The sequence below is a fragment of the Sarcophilus harrisii genome, chromosome 1 (assembly GCF_902635505.1).
Source record: "Sarcophilus harrisii chromosome 1, mSarHar1.11, whole genome shotgun sequence".
NCBI classification, from domain to species: Eukaryota; Metazoa; Chordata; class Mammalia; order Dasyuromorphia; family Dasyuridae; genus Sarcophilus; species Sarcophilus harrisii.
The window spans coordinates 425,086,971-425,107,345 of record NC_045426.1 but is presented as its reverse complement, the minus strand read 5'-3'; positions in this window follow the sequence as shown (position 1 = coordinate 425,107,345).

Here is a 20,375-nt window from a genome sequence, read left to right as displayed (position 1 = left end):
TGTAAGAATTTAATGCTCTTCAACTGAATTATCAAAGGTCAAATTAGCTTCTTTTGAATTAACTATTCAGAAATTTATGAAGACAAATACAGTAGGGGGAAGACATGGCTAGATATTTGTGAATAAAAGAGCTAACGATTTTATCCTATCTTTCCTTTCTTCTTTTGTTCCTTCCTCCTCCCTTCTTTGTTCCTTCTTTTCTTCCTTCTTTTCTTTCTTTTTCTAGATACCTACAGTTTGTCTTACTTGAAACAATTGTATCTTAACTTGCACTGCCAACATTCATCAGATTGTATACTATCATACCTTTAGTGTCCAGTCTGCCCTCAGGATTTCTGGATATAATCTTTTTTAGAAATAGGTAGGTATTTGGAGCAGAACAAGGAAGGTCATTTTAGCCCCACAATATTTTGCTCTAGTCAAACCAAACTGAGAACAGTGGATTCAATATTGAGCTCGATGTTTTAGGAAGGGTAGTAACATGCCTGGAGCATATTTAGATGACAAAAACAAAGATAATGAGGACTCTCTCTTCTCCTAAAGAAAAGTATTAAAGAGAGAGATGACATCTATCCTTAAATATTTGAAGGGCAATCATATGGAAAGGGAATCACAATTTGACTTGATTGGCCTCAAAAAGCATAAATCTGAACAACAGGTAGAGAGATACATTTCAACTTTCAAATATAAGAACTGTCCAAATGTGAAATCTAAATTCTCCATTGAGCAGCACCTAGATGATTACTCTAGGTTGTTATAAAGATTTACAGATTAGACTAAAGTTAACATAAAAGTTAAATAAAGATATAAAGTTATTCTAAAAATTAAATAATCACAAACAATTCTACAGTTGTGTGTGTTTGAAGGTGAGAGTGGTGAAAATTGATGTAAATTGTTTAGATGATATAACACTTTCTTAATGCCTACAATGATAAATATATCAACCATGAAATAAAAATACAAAAATTTGGTGCTATTTAATTATGCCAAGTAATGCAAGTAAAAATGAACAATTTAGTCAAAATGTTGTACTTTTTCTTGTTGTTGTTCAATCATTTCACGTATGTTTAACTCATCATAATCCCCTTTAGAGTTTTCTAGGCAAAGATACTGAAATGTTTTGCCATTTTTCTTCTCCAGATCACTAGGCAAACAGGACTAGGTTAATGCCTAAAGTGAGCTATATATTAAATATTAAGCTAGTAAGTGTCTGAGATGAAATTTAAACTAAGATGAATATTCCTGATTACAAAAACAGTGCTCTATGCATTGTACCATGTAGCTATGCTTGTACTTTTTCTAGAAAGTAACAAATAAAATGTTGGCTTTTTTTTTTTCTATTGAATTGATGGTGGTCATACCCAGTCACAAATTAACTGAGAATCCATTATAAGGAAAACAACTTCTTTGAAACTTTAAGGTGAGGAGAAATACAAATCAAATAAATATATTTTCTACTAATGCAGATTTTAAATTTTCTGTGTCTGAAATAAAATAGCCTTCTTCCATTTCTATAATCAGAAACATTTCCTCTTCTGGCAGCCAAATTTATAATGACACTGTCAATAAAGTCCATTTGTTGTGCCACAGTTTCCTTTTATTGTCCTCCCTCAGTTTCCCTAAATTGTCCTGCCTCAGTTTCCCTAAATTGTTCTGCCTCAGTTCCTTGAATTGTTCTGCCTCAATCCCCCTGGTTGCAAACCCCTTTTCCATTTCATTATGACTGAGATAATTAGGGCTGTGGAGATCTGGCCACTCTGGCATTACAAGAGTCATAAATTGTAAATGTATTATAATCTCAGATAAGAGAAGATCTTCTAGTTCAGACATCCTGGCTCTGAAGTCCTCCTGTTATCAGAATTTATGGTCCTCACCCCCCAACCCTGTCAGAACCAGATTGATGGTCTGTTTCTGAAAATTCCTCACTCACCAATACTAGGACTCTACCCCTTGCCCTTGTCTCTCCTGATCTTGGAGCCACAAATATAAAAATCATTGGAATCTTACATTCATTGCTGAATACTTTAAGACATCAGCTCTGGGACCAAAATGGATCCTTTGGTCCCAGAAAATCTCTCCCTTTCAGAAATCCAAATAAAATACTAAAAATTCTCTAATCTCTATCTAGCCTCAGTTTCTCCAGTATTACACATTATGAATCCTGCACTCAGAGTTTCTCTAGATTGGTAGGACTCTCTGAAGTTTGTGCTCTAGAGAAACATCCTCTAAGTACCAAGAGTCATCTCCATACCATGGTGAGGAAATGGAATTAGAGAAAAAAATAAACACTAATAAATTTCTAATCTATTTTTTTGAGAGAATGAAGGCAATATGAAAGGGTTCAGAGGGCTTTCATATAAAATGATTCAGTAAGGTTACAAGGGAAATTACAGAGGCTTACAATAAAAGTAAGCTTTAATTAAATAAAATGAAAAATTCAGTTTCAATCTAGCAGTACTTTCCAGTGAATAACTGCCAAAATGTTAGTAGTTTTAACATTCTAGTGCCCTCACTGACAGAAATGGGATTTCACATTTGGAGTGTATAAGGGAACTCATCAATGGACTGAAAGAAATGCTAAATATTTTCTCAATTAAGCAAAGATGGATTGAAAATACCTTTCTATTTTCCTCTAGAAACATTAATTATAAACCTCACTCACATCTTTCATCTCAAAATATGAGCACAACAATTTTAAAGTGTATTGGTTTAAAATCTGGCAATATAAAATACAAAAATAAACAAAAACACTACTTCTGAATACAATAGCTGAAAAAGTCAACATTTTAACAGATCTTCACCAAATATCAATTTTGTACCATATAATATGTTAGGAACTAGGAAAATTAAGATTAAATAATATGCAAAATCAAATTTCAATATGTTTATTATCTAATAGGATTGTTGACCCTATATTTAATTCCCTTTGTGTATTCCTTATATTTTAATTCATTACCTGTGAGAGGCAGCATCCTTCAGTAGAAGATCTGATCTGAGACTCAGGAAAACCTGGGTTCAACTTACATTTCTGATTAGCTGTGTAATGATCAGTTATCCTCTCAATAACCCAAAGTAGTTCTCTAAGATAATTACATTTCACTTATAAATTTCATTATTTACATGCATCATTCTAAAGCAATACTACAAAACTACTTTTAAAAAATGTTTTAGTGAAATTTTCCAAGTTAATGTTAACTTTCCTATGCTCGAGCAATTCTTTGCTGTCAAAAATCAGTCAATTCTTAAGAAAACTGATTAACAAAGAAAAGAAAATCCTTGATGATAAAGATCCTTATGTAAGGAGCCTATATTAAAAATACCACCTTGTTTTTAGTATAGGATTTTGGAGTTGTCAGAGCTTATCTAGTCCTAACATCCTGCTAGGCAGGATGGGAAAGTGAGGTGAATACACGAAGTCATGGACTTTTCACAGTGCAGTACAAAGAAGTCTAGATTATAAACCAAAATCCTTGGGTTAAAATCTAGATTCTGTCATCTATCAAATTATGCTCCTTAAGCAACTAATTTCAACTCTTCAGGCCTCAGTTTCTTAATGAGTATGTTAGAATATATTATCTCTCAAATCACAAAAGTTTGAAATTTATCCAAATTCATAATTATCAAGTGACAGCCTTTGCATTCTATCAAAATGATCACTTGACCAAATAAAAGTAATAATTTTAATCTTTAAAAAGACAGATTTAAATTGTTTTGGTGTTGTTATTAATTAATCAGTTCAATAAAAGTTGTTGGTGGGAATGTTGATACAGTCATAGAGTTGAAAAAAATCAATATATATTGACAGAGAAATACTTTGTAACTTGGTATTTCTATCTGACATGTCATGATGCATGCTAAAGAAAGTTTTGCTGACTAGAAAAGAATTATTTGGCTTATCTGAAATCACAGACAGAAGTGGGACTGAGTGAATCTTAAAGAGATGACATTTTGCCCCTTATCCTGGAAGAAAAATATTGCAAGAAGCAGGATAGTGAGCAAGGAAGGAAGCTAGTTTCAGGATTAGATTCCAATTTGAGCAGGCCATACCAAAGAGAAGGAAAATATAAGGGGGCTGGCATAGCTAGTATCTGAACTTCAGCTAGGGTTCCACTGACCTTGAATCTGGTGTCCCATCAGCCCTAAGGATTATTTGAGAAGTTAATTGGTTTGATTGATTGATTCATTGACATCTCAGTTTTTTAACTTGAGTATTTCTTAGTCAACATCCTCTAGCAGAATATAAATTACTTGAGGATAGGGCTGTCATTTTTTTTTTTTATCTTTGATGTCTAGCTTAGTATCTGACACATTGGCTTTTAATAAATAAATAAATAAATTCTTGTTAATGATGAATTGAATTGCAATTTGATGTGAACATTTGAATTTGAATTTGTACTAGAAAAATTTAAACCTTTCTTCAAAACTGTTTCTCTTGTAAGATTCCTCAGTGCATTTTCTTTTCATCTAGTTGCTAAAGAGGTAGTAATGTTTGTTACCATGAGTGCTTAAGATCATTGTACATTTCTTATCATAAGCTTTTGGATCCTGATAAGTTTCTCTATTATTTGATATTTCTTTAATGGGTAATTGAGAGCAGTGGTTTGTTCATAAATGTGTTTCTACATTTATACACCTACACTCATGCCCACATAGTTTATGGGTTCTATCTGACTGAAAACAGTACAGATTGAAGTCTTTAGCTGTAGAAAGTTCTGGATCATCAGCTCCTTTAGGAAATGCAATGAACAGAATCTTCCTATTTAATATTATGCTGTTACTTAATGGTGCTGAAACCCTTTTTTTCCTCTCTTATGTGTCTTATCTGAAGAACTGAAATTTTGTTATTGTTGTTGCTCAGCACTTTCAGTCATCTCTGATTCTTCATGACCCTATTCGGAGTTTTCCTGTCAAAGACACTAGAGTGTTTTTCATTTCTTTATTCAGCTCATCTTATAGATGAGGAAACTGAGGCAAACAATGTTAATGACTTATTGATGGTCACCCATCTATAGTGTTTGAGGCTACATTTGAAGTCAGGACTTCCTGATTCCAGGCCCTGCATTCCCTGCAGCAACATAGCTGTTCTTTCTTAGTGGTGCTGAAACACCCTCAATCCTTTTTTTTTCTTTCTTTCTGGTGGTTTTCTTTCTGGTACAGAGCATCAGATGCAATAGAGAGGCACACTGTGGTGGTGAATAATTATGTATTAGGTACTGTATTAGGTTTTCTAGTTACATTCAGAGTTTGCATTCTCTAAGAATGACAACCTATATAAGTGTACTCAGAATAAATGCAAAATACAAGGTAGCTTGGAAGGAAGAGTACTAGCGGCTGGGAGAGATCAGGAAAGGCTTCATGTGAAAGGTAGAACTTGGGCTGTGTCTTGAAGGGGGAGAGGGATTCTATAAAGAGATGAAGGAGAACATTCCATAGATAGAAGTCAGTCAATCATTACAAAAATACAGAAAAAGGAGATTTCCTGTCAAATGTTAGAGCAAACAAGATTAATTTGTAGAGGAGGAATAATGTATAGGATGAGAGTAGGGTAAAGAAAAACTTGGAAAGATAAACAGAAGTTTATATTTGGTCTTAACAGCAATAGAGAGGCACTGGTGGCTAATGAGTTGGGGTGGGGATGGGGGAGAATTAAATATGATCAAACATGAGATCAAGGAGCATATTAAAATATATATTAAAAAACTGTACAAAAAAACAGCATTAGATGTGTGCTGCATTCATGTATGTGAAAAATTATAGAGAAAGGCTCATGCACATCTTGCTTGGAGGACTGATGGGAGGGTGTGAACAAGTGGACAAGGATTGCCTAAGGGGAGAAAGCATAAAAGTTTGCAAACTACATCATTGGTAGAGATATTCACATTGACAAGATCACAGCTCACATCTTCGACCTATTGGTGTATCAAAAGATATCTCCTAGAGATTCTTAGGAAATTGCATTAGAGTTTTGTTGTTGTCATTGATGGTGATGATGATCCTTTGTTCTCAAATAGGATCAATGAAATCATTAGCATGATTTAAACTTGAATTTTATTTGAGTGAGGCAGAGCTGCATAAAGTCATGAGCCTTACTATTTCCACCAGAATCATTGAAGTCCTGTGCAAAACAAATGTCAAACTAACTAGCAGTGGCCCAGGATTAGTGGGTGATCTTGACCTTTCTAAATTAAGATTTTTCACAGGTCTCAATTTGTCTGAGACAATGTCCATTCAATGACTAAAGGCTAAGTAAGAATTGAGACAAAAGATGACCCAATTTATCACTCCCAAAATATAAATCTAACATTTCAGCACAAATCCAATCTAGAACTAAGTGGTTCTAAGAGACAGAGTCCATTATAAGTGTGTCAGACTGAAAATTAGGGGGTTTTCTGAGTTTGAATTTTAAAGAAAGAAAATATGATAGCTAATGACTAGAAAGTGTCTTCTTAGAGAAAGGAAATTTAGACTTGGATATCTGCTCTCTATTTACTATGTGATCTTGACCAACCACTCAGCCTCAATAGGCTGCTATAAAATAAGGAGATTCACAAGATGACCTCTTAAAATATTTTCCAGTGAAAAGATTTTATGAAACTATAAAAGGAAACTAAGAGTTAACAAATTAGAAAATATAACAATCATTGGAAGAAACCTAAAACATGAAAATAATAAACAATGAAATAATTTCAAAATCTGAAATTTTTACCACATCTTCAATGCTCAAAAGAACTTTAACAATTGTTTTTATAAGATATATGATTTTGTTTACCTCTTTCCAAATCTTAAAACACATTATTTAATGAACTAAAGTTGTTCATTAGCTTGACTAATACCAGTATTTCAGTATCTCATTGAGCTTAATATATATACTTCAATAAGCATAATAGGTATACTCTAAGGAACTAATTGGGGTGACAGGATTATGCATATACACACACACACGTGTGTGTGTATAAAACACCACAATTTAAAATAGAATTTGAATACATAAGAAAGATCCAAATGAAGTGCTATAAGAATTCAAATGTAGAGACTACTTCTAACTATTGGGGTTTTCATGGAGAAGGTAGCACTTGAACAACCCATGAATGTCAGCTTGGAAGGAGGCCTCCAATGTAGTAGGTCACTGGCTATTTTCTCTGTGCTAGAGATATGTAAAAAGAAGCTCAGAGATGTTAAATTACTTCTCCATGTTTACATAGCAAGCAAGTATCACAGGCAGTATTCAAATTTATCTCTGAGTCTCTTTCTATCACAACACTAAAGATTTTTGAGCAGGGAGGGAATGATTATATTTATATGTATAGAGTGGGAAATCATGCCAAACCCACATTTAAGAAAGAGAACTCAGCTGAGATACCTGGATGCATTATTCTGGGACTTCTCTGAAATTTTTTGAGTTCAGATTGTTATTATTTTTTTTCATATTTGTATCCTTGGTACTTAGTACAGTGCCTGAAACTTAGAAAGTGCTTAATGAAGATTGATTATTGATCTCCAAAAAACTGTAAGCTACTTGAGAACAATATTCCATTTTTGTCTTTTATCCTTAGCACCTAGCACATTGCCTAAAACAGATATGCTCAATAAATGTTTATTGATTGATCATCGGGCTAGATTGGCTATTAAAATAAAATACAGAGATTTGACCTTAAAAGTTAAACTAGAATATTTTCAGGGAGTGCTGCCAACTATAACTCACCCACCTTTCCTAAGAACTTAAGCCCTATTAAGAACTCTATAAAGGTCAGTTCCTTAGTAGTGCTTAAGGCCCAGAAAAAATAAAATTTACCAAAGCAACCTAGAAGGATATCTGTAAGTGGGAATGTGAAAATAAAAATATTTCAGCTCAAATGAAAATAACTTCCTAGAATTAACAAAAAATGTTTGCCTCAAACACTTAAACAAAGTAAATTCACAAATAAAAATATCATGGTCACAAATTAACTCTTAACCTAATAGTTAACCAAGAAATGCAGAAATCATTATTTATACCCTCTATACACATAAATTTTTTAACTGTAAGACCATTTAAATATATCAATGCAACACTTCCCATTTCTTCAGTGCCCCTCAATATATAAACACACACATATAAACACACATTCCCTCACTCAGTCGTACACAAAGCAAGTTCTTAACTTGCAAATCAGGGTTACCACCATTTATAAGTTGAATGTTGGAATCCAGGAATAAAATTTTCCAATGCACTCTTAATATGCACTTTCATCTCCAGTTTTCAGACTAGTCCTCAAAATGTAGTTCAGATTATAATGGATAGAAGTAGAATGTGAATACTTCCTCAGACACCGAATTTGGGGGTCCTCAGGCAAATCACTTAATCTCTGTCCATCTCATATGTAAAATGGAGATGATAATAGTACCTATCTTATAGTTGTGAGAATTAAATAAGATAGCATATGTAAATCCCACTTTGCAAACCTTAAAATGCTTTTGAATGTTAGCTATCATTGTTACATTTGCAATGGAAAACAATTGTGTTACAAAAATTAAACTTAAAATTAAATAACTGAGGAATAATTAAGACAGGATCAAATGAGATAATATTTGTAAAGTGCTTAGCACAGTTTCTGATTCATAATAGGTGCTTAATATCTACTTTCTCATCACTCCTTTCCTAACCAGAAAGCTAGTTCTTAAAATAAAGCAGACTGAATTAGAAGAAATACTAGGTTTCATCTTTGACTCCTTCCTCTTCACTCAATTTGCCAACAAGCCCTGACAAATCTTCCTCCAAAATATCTTCTTGATTCAACTCCTCTTTCCCATTGATATTTCTTTGGTCTAGTTCTTCTTTTGTAGGTAAATTAATTAATAAATAGATTTCTCCATCTTCAGTCTTTCTCCCAGTAATTTATCCTATATATCACTTTCCTTGTGTCATTACCATGCTCAAGAATTCTCAAGACTTATTGAGGCAAACTCAAATTCCATATTCTAATATCTACACTCTTCCATAAGGACTACCTGGCCTCTCCAATCTTTATCATCCAAAGAAAGTAATACAGATAGTAAGTGGCAGAGTAAGGGTTTGAATGTTCTAACTCCAAATCTTTATTTTTAGTCCTACAAGAACCACGCATTTCCCCAGGAATAAGATTGTCAATAGGAATTGAAAATGAAAACTCAAGAGCAATGGGCCCTGAAATAATGTGCATTTACCTTTGTCCTGAGAGAGGTGACAAAGAGAAAGAGGGATAGGAAATTCTTATTGAATATAGGTTAGCTTTCAAGATATTGAAAGTCATTGTGAATCATGTTTTGTTCCATTATATCTCCCCTTTCCAGATTCCACTGTTTTTCAAGAAACATTTCTTCCTATCCTACCTCTACCCTGAAAAGAATTCCTGGTCAGATTCTTTAACAAAGTTTAATAAGGTAAAATAGATATGCCTATGCCTGTGACATTTTCCAGTGTCCCCTACCTCCCCCAATTCCCACATTATGCTTGGATCTCTTTGGGTACTAAGATATGGATGCAGAATACATAATTAAAACCACCAAAGGAATCCTTAATCTTTCTTTTAAACAAAAACATATGTAGTGATCAGAAACTATGCCTAGAACCATTACTCATAGCCTGAAGTATCTGCAGTTTGGAAACAACACTTTTCTGACATAGACCTAATTTGTGAAATGTAGGGATAGCTATTCTTTGCAAAACTAGCTCTTCAAGAGGTATATTACATAAAAATTAACACAATTTAAAACAAAATAAAGGATTTTTTTTTTCTGCAAGATGTACAACATTTTTAAAAAGTTAAAAATTGAATGCCTTTAAGCTATGTGTCTGATATAGATGATTAATGGCTTCTTACCAGGCTGCTACCCAAGCCTGCTAAAATTTCATTAACTGGAACCTCAATAATTAGAAGTCTAGCTTCATGCTTATGTAAAGCAATTTTTGTTGTTGTTAAAGGATTGCCATTTGCTAATGAGGAGGATGTACTAAGCCAACATCATTTCTTCCATGTCTTCTTTCATTATTCTCTAGATAGGATATTATTCCATTTATTCATTAGTAGTCCTACAGCTGCCACTAACACATGTTAGAATTATCATTATAAAAGGTCTTCATGCATCCAGTACATGTTGGGTTGTTTGGGGTGTTAATATAATCGTGCTCATTCTCCTGAATAAAGCCAACCTTTCTACATGTATCCATTATCCAATCCTTGACTGATAGAGTCACCTCAGTCATTTTCTCTTTCTAATTTTCAGTCTTTCTATATCTTCTAATTTACTTCTGCCTAACAAACACACTAATCTCCCCAGTTCTCAACACACACACACACACACACACACACACACACACACACACACACTGTTGTGACACGGGAGCCACCTGCCAATGGCTGCTGGAGGTCTAACTCAGCCCTGTACAGTGGTTCTCTTCATGTGAGAGAATGATGATGATACAAGGAGACTGAGAAGTAGTTGCGCTGTCTGACCTCCCTCCTCTTTCCTCTGCCTCCAATTTATTTCATTCCCCATCCACAAGGAACATCTTCAAAGGCTGTTTTGTAACTCCTTCAAGTGTTATGATTCACAGCTGTGGAAGCTCTCCAGAGGATTGGACCAGCCCCTTCACCTAGGCATGGTCCTTAACAACAGATACCCCTTCACTTGTCTCTCATATCTCTCTTTTCATAGAGCAGTCCAGCAAACCAACGATATATAATTTCTTCATGTTGATTGACTGCTAGTCACTAATGTCTGTCAGACATTTTGTTAATCTCTGGGCACACAAAGAAATGCAAAAACAGTCTTGTCCTAAGAGAATGAACATTCTAATGTAGAAGCTGATATGTAGTTATATGTTATATACATAATATTTAAGTCTGTACATATAATATAGGTATATGAATACATATATAACACACACACACACACACACACACACACACACATACACAACACACAACATTTACAGAATAAATGGAAGATAACAGGGGAAGGGATTCTCCATTGTGGGAAACAGGGAAGGCCTTTTATAGGAGATAACATTTAAGTTAAATGTTAAAGAAAAACAGGGAAATAAAGAGAAACTTTAAAAAAGGAAATGGAATCAGAGCATTTATGACATGGAAACAGGAATGAAAATAAGATATCAGAAGCTAAACTGTAAGGAACTTTTATCAATGTAACTGTGATAAAATTTGATGATATCAAAGGACTCATGAAAAAAGGTATAATACAAGAAGGCTAAAAAGGTAAGGAAGGAACCAGATTACCAAGAGCTTAAAATGATAAGCAAGAGAACTTTACATTTGATCTTGAAGGTAATAAGAAACCACTGGAGTCCATTAAGCAAAAGGGTGATACAGTCAGACTTACATTTATTTGTTTATTTTTTTTATTTATTCATTCATTCATTGTACAAAGCATTTGGGGGTGAATGACTTGTCCAGAATCACACAGCTAGTAAGTGTCAAATGTCTGAGGTCAAATTTGAACTTAGGTCCTCCTAACCACAAGGCCAGTGCTCTATCCACTGTACAACTAGCTGCCTCCCTCCATCCCCTTTATTTTTCAGATCTACATTTGGAAAAATCACTTTGATTGCTAAGTGGAGAATGGATTTAAATGAGGAGAAGTTATTCTGTTCCATTGATTCATCCCTCCACTTTTTATCTGGTATCAGATAAATTTGATAATTATTGCCTTATAATATAATTTAAGATCTGGTATTATTAAACCTCCTTTCCTTACATTTTTTTTCATTATTTCCTTTGATATTCTTGCCCTTTCCTCCTTCCAAATGAATTTATGGATACAGATATTAAAGAGATCCATTTATAATAAATCATGTTTTATTTTTTAAGAGCCTAGATAAAAAGAATCTAGCACTGTACAGAACCTGAGAGGCTATCCAACTCAACTGCTCATCCAAGGAAAGAATCCTTTCTATAACAATGCTGGCAAGTAATTATCTCTCCAACTTCTCCTTGAATATTATGAGTAAAGGGAGCTGACTGTCATTAGTCAACTCAAACCAGCCTTTTCTACTAATTAAGCAATCCACTGGTCCTAGTTGCACATTCTAGAATTATGCAGTAGAAGTTCAATATATTTGTTAACTCTTCAAATACCTGAAAGCAGCTAGTCCTCCCCTCTTCTCAGTTTTTCTCCTTAGGTTGAAGTATTATTTCCAGTCTTCATAAAAATGTACATTATTTTTAGTAGATATGTATTCTTTATTTTAAAGAGGAATATTTCTACTGAAAATTAATTTTCCTTTTTTCCTCCCTTAAACTAGAAGGAATAGTTTATAACCAGGCTACTTCAGGGTAAAAGAAAAAAAAAATCAGTCACAATACCTCTCAAAAGCTACTAAATTGTAAAAGTCTACTAAATTGTGGAAGAGTTAATCTGTATCTGTGGAGTCTACCCACCCAGATAAAACCCCAGATCCTAAAAGTAATAATAATGGGGGATATTTGTATAATTCTTTAAGGTTTGAAATAACTTTGCATACATTATTTCTTTTAAGACATAATCCTATCAGTTAGGTACTTACTACAGGTATTATAATGCCCATTTTATAGATGATAAAACTCCAGATTAGAGAGATTAAGTCACTCTTTTGTGGTCCTACAGCTAGTAAGCATACTAAGATAAGAATTCTGACCTTAAACCAGCTTTCTTTCCACTAAATCACACTGTCTTTCTATCCCAAAGACAAGAGGAATACATAGTATTTAGTATTTAAAGAAAAAAAGACAAAATGCTATAGTGATCTATATTAATTTTAAGGCAAAATTAAATTTTATATCTTTATCAGAATTTTATTTTGACAACCTCTTAGAACATTTGTAAGTATGAAAGGGGAAGAAAAAGATACTAAATATTTCAGATAATGAAAGTGTAAGAATCAGACACATTTTCATCTAATAGTTTTAGAGAGGCCCATGCTGAAAATAGAATGATGGACCATAATGATCCCTCAAGGTCCCAAATAGGTTACAACCTATATGTGTTTATGACTCATTCAGGCTATAATTTTTTTTTCAGAAAGACAACAAACCATTAACTATTTTAATGTATTTGACCTTAAAAATCATAACATAAAAATTTCTCTTCCAGAAATGTGTTTTTTGAAGAAAAGTACAGATGATAATTTTCTGAGAAAAAAAAATCAGAAGCATAACAAAACAATGAAATCTCGTCTGAACTATTTATGAGAGAACACTGATATATTGTATTGGGTGACATTAAAAATAAATTAATTCTATAAATTGAGAAAGCTTTAAAGACTGTAACATACGAGGTAAATATATATGTATATATACATATATATTATATATTGTAGTAGGTCAGATAAGTGGACAGTGCTTTGAATTTGGAATCAGGAAGACTCAAGTTCATGAGTGCATATTTGATCTCAGACACTAGCTGTGGGATCCTGGGCAAGTCACTTAGCCCTATTTGTTTTAGTTCCTTGTTGTGGGGAAGGAAGTAACAAACCATTTTAGTCTCTTTACCAAGAATACTCCAAATCAGGTCAAGCAAATCATACAAAACTGAAATAAGTGAATAACAGCAACATTTTGTAGTACATATAAGTAGAATGGAAAGAGTTTTCTTGAGAGATGTAACTTAAGAAAAAAATTTTCATTGGCATGGAAAAGGAGGAAATCAATCACGCCCACTTCCATTTAAAAAATCGATGATCAAATGTAATGCCAGAGAAACTGAGCAAGACAGAGATTAGAGAACAATTTAATAATTTCTTAAATGGAGAGATTTTCTGGGACCAAATGATCCATGTTTGGTCCCAGGGCTAAATGACATTATCCTCTCAAAGAATCCAGCCCTGAGTATAAGGACAGCAAGATTTTTTTATAGGATAACCAGAACAATGACATAATGGGGGAGGTACCTGGATGGGAATAACCTAATGGGAGGAGGCCCTAGGATGACACAATGGAGGAAGGTACTGGAAAGGTTATTGATATTCTAATGATGTCTAAAATGTATAGACCTTTATCCTGTCAAACATTAAGAAGGAATGATTATAGTCTAAAGATATAAAACCTTTATTCTATTAAACATTAAGAGGGAAAGGTTATAATGTGAGGCAGAGTAACTAAACAGGACAATGGGGAAACTAGGTCAGGACATTAAAAGGGAACTGTGGCACAATGCAAGGTCTCCGTAATTTTAAAAAATGTATAATGATGGGGGACAATTAAATCAATCAAGTAGCCCACTCCATTTATACTTAACTAACAAGATATTCTACAAATTAATATCTCTTAAGAGGTGAGAAAGTCTCTTATTTGATCAATCAACATGCAAAATAATAATCAAATTGAGCAATTGGAGGGAAAAAATGATTACTGAGGAAATATATTGAGATGGGTTGAGGAAACTCAATTACTTAGTTCATATTTTAGCATTACAATGGCAGACTGCATTTTATCTATACAAGCACAGGCTTCTGAAAGTATTGTTTAGAGGGTGGAAGAGAGCCTCTGTTTTCACACACATACACACACACACACACACACACATACACATGTCAGAGGATAAAGTGAACTTTGAAAGGCTAGAAGATTTTGGACTTCCCATGCATAACCTTGCAATACTTCTAGCATAATGACTGACAATAGCATCTACATTGGGAGTTGAAAATAAACTGGTCATACTAAGGAAAAGTAATTTCAGCATTCTACAGATAGTGTGCAAAAGCAAGCTACTTACTTCTTAAGGCAACTTTCTGAAAGCCCCATAAAGGTAGAAATGGATATGTGTCCAAACAAGCACTATAACCTATGGCTTCATTATCTCTTAAGTTTGAGACCACTTTCCCCTGAACTTTGTACATGCTTGTTTGATAATATGCCCCTTCTTTAGAAGGGTTTTTTAAAATAGTATTTTATTTTTCCAAATACATGCAAATATAATTACCAATATTCACCTTTGTAAAACTTTGTGTTCCAAATTTTTCTCCTTTCTCTCCTTTCCCTAGACATCAAACAATCCAATATAGATTTAAATATGTAATTCTTCTAAACATATTTCCATACTTTTCATGCAACTCAAATAAAGCAGATCAAAAGAAAAAGAATTAAAAGGAGAAAGACAAAAAAACCAGCAAACAAATACAAAAAGGTGAAAATACTATACTTTGATCCATCTTCAGTCTCCATAGTTCTCTCTCTGGATGCAGATGACTCTTTCCATGAAAAATACAATATAAATCTATTGAAATTGTCTTGATGTTGTTGTTGAAACGAACCAAGTCCATCATCACATAATCTTATAACTATGTACAATGTTCTCTTGATTCTGCTAACTTCATTCAGCTTCAGTTCTTGCAAGTCTTTCTAGGCTTTCCTGAAATCAGTCTGCTCATAATTTCTTATAGAACAATAATATTCTATTACATTAATATACTATAACTTATACAGCGTTCTCCAACTGATGGGCTTCCACTTAATTTCCAGTTCCTTGCTGACTACAAACATTTTTCACATGTAAGTCCCTTACCCTCCTTTAAGATCTCTTTGGGATACAAACCCAGTAGATACAGAGCTGGATCAAAGGATAGCATAGTTTGATAGCCCTTTGGGCATAGTTCCAAATTGCTTTTCAGAATGATTGGATCTCTTCACAAATTCATCAACAATGCATTAGTGAGGGGATTTAAAAAAAAATTGTTCTTCTCACTTCCATAAATACAAAGTTAAGCTAATTAAGTAAATCTGGCTAAATTGATAGCAATTGAAAATCTTTGGGTAAAGCATAACAGTGGTTGTTAGATGGAGGCAGAAAGATCTAGGTTCAGATCTTGCCTCAAATACATACTTGCTATGTGAACCAGTAATTCTTTCAAATTAGAAGTTTTTTTTTAATGCCAGGTAGAACTTGCTAGAAGGAATTTCTACATAGTGGATGAAGTCACAGGTCTTGATTAAAGAAAAATCATCAGACATATCTATGATTTCTTTCACCAAACGCTTAGATACATATAGTAAACATATCAAAATACTTAAGGAATGATAAATTTAATCTAGATTGTGAAATGTTTTTACTTTTCAGTTTTAAAAATAATTATGGTAACAAATGAAAAAGAAAGAACTGTAGTCATTCAATTTGTTTGGCTTTATTTCCCTTAATTTCAGAACATTTATTTTCCTTCAGAATATAATAATGCCAGCTATTAATGATCATTTTTTGCCTAACACAGAAGCCTTAGGCAGAAAATTGCATTGTATTTTATTCTTAAATTACACTGAGATCTTGCTTCCAAAAGATAAATTGTCCAAATGTTCTTCTTATTTTAAGGAACTATTCAAATTTTGTCAAGTTAGAAAATTTTTTCTTAAAGAAAATTCCAGAGATATATGAAAATATAGTAGCATAAGTAACTTATTATAAAGACTACAAAAACTTTTATTATTGTTTTTATCATTCTCTTCCTTTTAAATTCTTCTCTAAGTAGAGAGATTAGCAATCCTAGAGCCCTCTGCATGGAGCCAGGAAGATCAAAAATTAAATACTTACCTCTAATAGCTGAACAAATAGTATATTATTTTTATGGAATATTATTGTGCTATAAAAATGATAAGCATGATGATTTCAGAAAAATCTAGAAAGATATGTACTTCCCCAAAGGGAAGTGAACAGAATCAGGAAAACATTGTATATCAGCAATACCTTAAGATGATCAGCTGAAATGACTCAGCTATTCTTAACAAGACAATAATCTATAACAATTCCAAAGAACTAATGATGAAAAATGCTATCCACCTACAGAGAAACAACTGATAGAGTCTGAAAGCATGCTATTTTTCACTTTATTTATGTAAGGGTTTTTTGTTATTGCTCTGTGTTTGGTTTCATAATATGACTAATACAGAAATATGTTTTCCATTATTGCACATATATAATGTAAGTCAAATTGCTTAACATCTCAGGGAGGGGGGAAAAGATGGAAAGAAAGAGGAAGATAATTTGAAACTCAAAAATTTTTTTGAAAATGAATTGCTAAATAAAATATTATTTTTAAAAGGATCTCAGCCTCAGACACTTGCTAGCTATAGGTCTCTGAGCAAGTTATTTAACCCCTTCCTGCCTATGTCTTATCTATAAAACAGTTTTACTAATTGCACCTCTCTCTCAAGGTTATTCTGGCAATAAGATGAGAAGTGCCTTTCGAACATTAAACATTATATAAATGTGAAGAGTTGTAATGAATGTGAAGAGCTTCTTATTTTAAAATTATTTCTTTAATATAAAATCTTGCATGTAATTTATAACTAGGAAAACAATATGCTCAGTCTCAACATGTTGCACTTTTTACATTTTAGAATATCCCTCCTGGAGCAGGGAGGTGGTCACAGTAAAGAGAGAATTAACTCTGGAGTCAGAAGGACCAGAGTTCAAATCCAGCCTTCAGACACTTGACACTTATTAGCTGTCTGACACTGGACAAGTCTTAACTTAACCCTGATTATCTCCAAAAAATAGAATATCTCTCATGGATTATATTTTTCTCTATTACCTATTTGTGGAAATTTTACTAGAAAATCTTTATTCCCTATTTAACCTCTACTAATCAAATTTTTAAACATTATTGCTCTTTTTTTAAAAAATGTACCTCAGTAATACATCCAATCTAGCAAAGTACTTCATTAATTTTTATTGCATCATTTAAAATGAAAAATGTTCATTTGAGATAAGTTCTACAAAATTGATTATATTTTAACTCACCTTGAAGACATAACAAACTATGACAAGACAAAGTGTGTTATTGTCCTCTTGTTTCACTTGTGTCTAGCTCTTTATGATCTCATTTGGGGTTTTCTTAACAGAAATACTAGAGTGGTTTTTCATTTCATTCTCTAGTTCATTTTACAAATGAGGAAACTGAAGCAAACAATATTAAGTGATTTAACACAGCTAATAATTATCTAAAGCTAGACTTGAACTCAAGTGTTGCTTACCTCCAAGCCCAGTGTTATATTGTGCCAACTAGCTGACCATCAAAGTGTAGGTACATTTAAAAAAATTAGGATATTCTGGAAAAATTCAAATAAGGACAGCAGAAGAGCAGTGGGTGCCTAAAATTCAAGTCTTTATTATAATACTTTTTTAAATTGTAAAAAAAATGTTCATGCTTTTTTACTTTTAGATGGCATATGAAAATGCCTAACTTGATCATTCATTTCAGGTAAAATGATGAAATTACATGTATATAGACATAAGATTAATTAGAAATCATTAAATATGATTGAAAACTTATGTGTATACTTTATGTAATCTAAGGTCATACCTTCAATAAAATTAATGTCTAAAGATACTAAAATCATCATTCATATTGACTAAGCTTCAAGCATCTTTACCATCATATTTAAATCAACAAATACTGATTCAGTGTTACTAAAGGCAAAGATAAAGACAACTTCTATGTTTTGCAAAATTTGAAATGTTCAAGATACATAGTTTCTGCATAATTAATATTTTTTAATCATGTCTAGCAGAAAATTAATAAAATGATCATTGGCTTTGTCTTTTAAATCAAAAAATCATGGAGGCAGAGCAATGCTTATATGCCCTTGGAAGAGTGAGTGTTTGTGACAAGTAGAAATTAACTTTGATTGGTCAACATTTAATGAGAGAATGAATATTATAGTGAGAGGTGAGCTTATTCTAATGAATTGGGGTTGTGGCTTTGATTATGTTACCCTTACTTATTTCTATCCATACCAGTCCATCTTGGGCAATCTAAACAAAAGGATCTACCCCCTCCAAACAAGCTACCTGAGTAGAACACAATGGGCCATAATTCACCTAGATTAGATTCCCTTTATAAGGTTTTTTAATTAGATGAGGTCCCATGCTCATATGTACACCAAGAATTTGGACAATTTTATCTAATAGCAATATCCTTCACATATTGGTTGAATGACTTACAGGTGTTTGTTTCTGAATTTAAGAAATAGGAAGGTAAAACCTTTATTTCAATTAATAATTGATTATTAATATGAGAGAAATAATAATTTCTCACAGAAGTAATTAAATTCTACATGGAGAGACAATATGGAGGGGAGAGAGGAAGGAAGAGACAGAGGAGGAAGGGGAAGGACAACAAAAACAACAGAATGATCCAATACTCCCACATATAGATGACAGTGACATTAATATACATCAAGGTTCTGTTTTACCTGTGAGCATTCTCACTCTTTAAAAAAGCAGATCATGACATAAATTAGTGTGTATATAGAACTAATTTGGTGTTTGTGAACTCCTCATGAGTAAATTTCCTTTATCTATTCAGTTCAATATATTTTTGCAATATATAATTTTATAGAACATGCTAGGGCATTGAAAGGTTAAATGATTTTTTTTTCAGGATTACTTAGTATATACTTAAGATGGAATTTATACCCTTCTCTTCTTGATTAAACTATCAAAGCTTTAAATTGCACTATATACATTTACACATATGTTATATAGGTTACTATCTAATATATAATATTTATAGGTTATTATATATAATATATATATACATATATTATATATGATATATTATAAATATACATGTTATATTATATATTATATGTATACATAGCATTAATGATCCATGGTTTTTGTTGATATGAAGAATCCTGGTGTGGAAAATCCTTCTGCCAATGCATTCCTCAACCTGCTTCTAACTTGCAGTCTTAGAGACCTTCCTGAGATTCAGAGTGGGTGGCTTTTTGTCCTGGATTTGAAGAGTAAATGGAATGCCTTTTGGGCGTCAGACTAGACAAGATGTTATTGCAGTTCTGTAATTCTGCTATTTTTCAAATGAGTCCCAAAATGACAAATAAATTGAAGCAGAGCTTTAAGTTGTCAGTTTTTAAAGCCATTGTTTCCCTAATTAAAGCATCAAGGAAATTCCATTCTACTACCACCATAATCCCACCTCCCTCCAAAAAATCTTAGATTATTAAAGCACTTGGAGAATATTATGCATTAGAAGTTTTTCTATCCTCATACCTATTTCCATTTCTTAACATGAAGAAGCACTTAGCATAGAGATAGAATAATTAGTTTGGAAATAAGTGGGCAGGCATATTATCTTTGAATTGAGTCCCCAGTTTTCACTGTCATTTATTTTCAAATATAATGGAGGAATCCCACCCACATTTACCAATAAGAAGAAGTAAAGAATCAATTAGTTCTTACAGGGATAAATATTGGGAGCTCTAAGAGCATCTAAGTCTCCTTTATACCTTTTTAGGGTATAAAGTAGCATGATAGATTAAGTGTTAAGAAGAATGTCCTCCTCATCTGAACTCTTACACAACTCTTTCTCACTTAAAACCAATCAATTCACACACAAGTCAAGCTTTCAC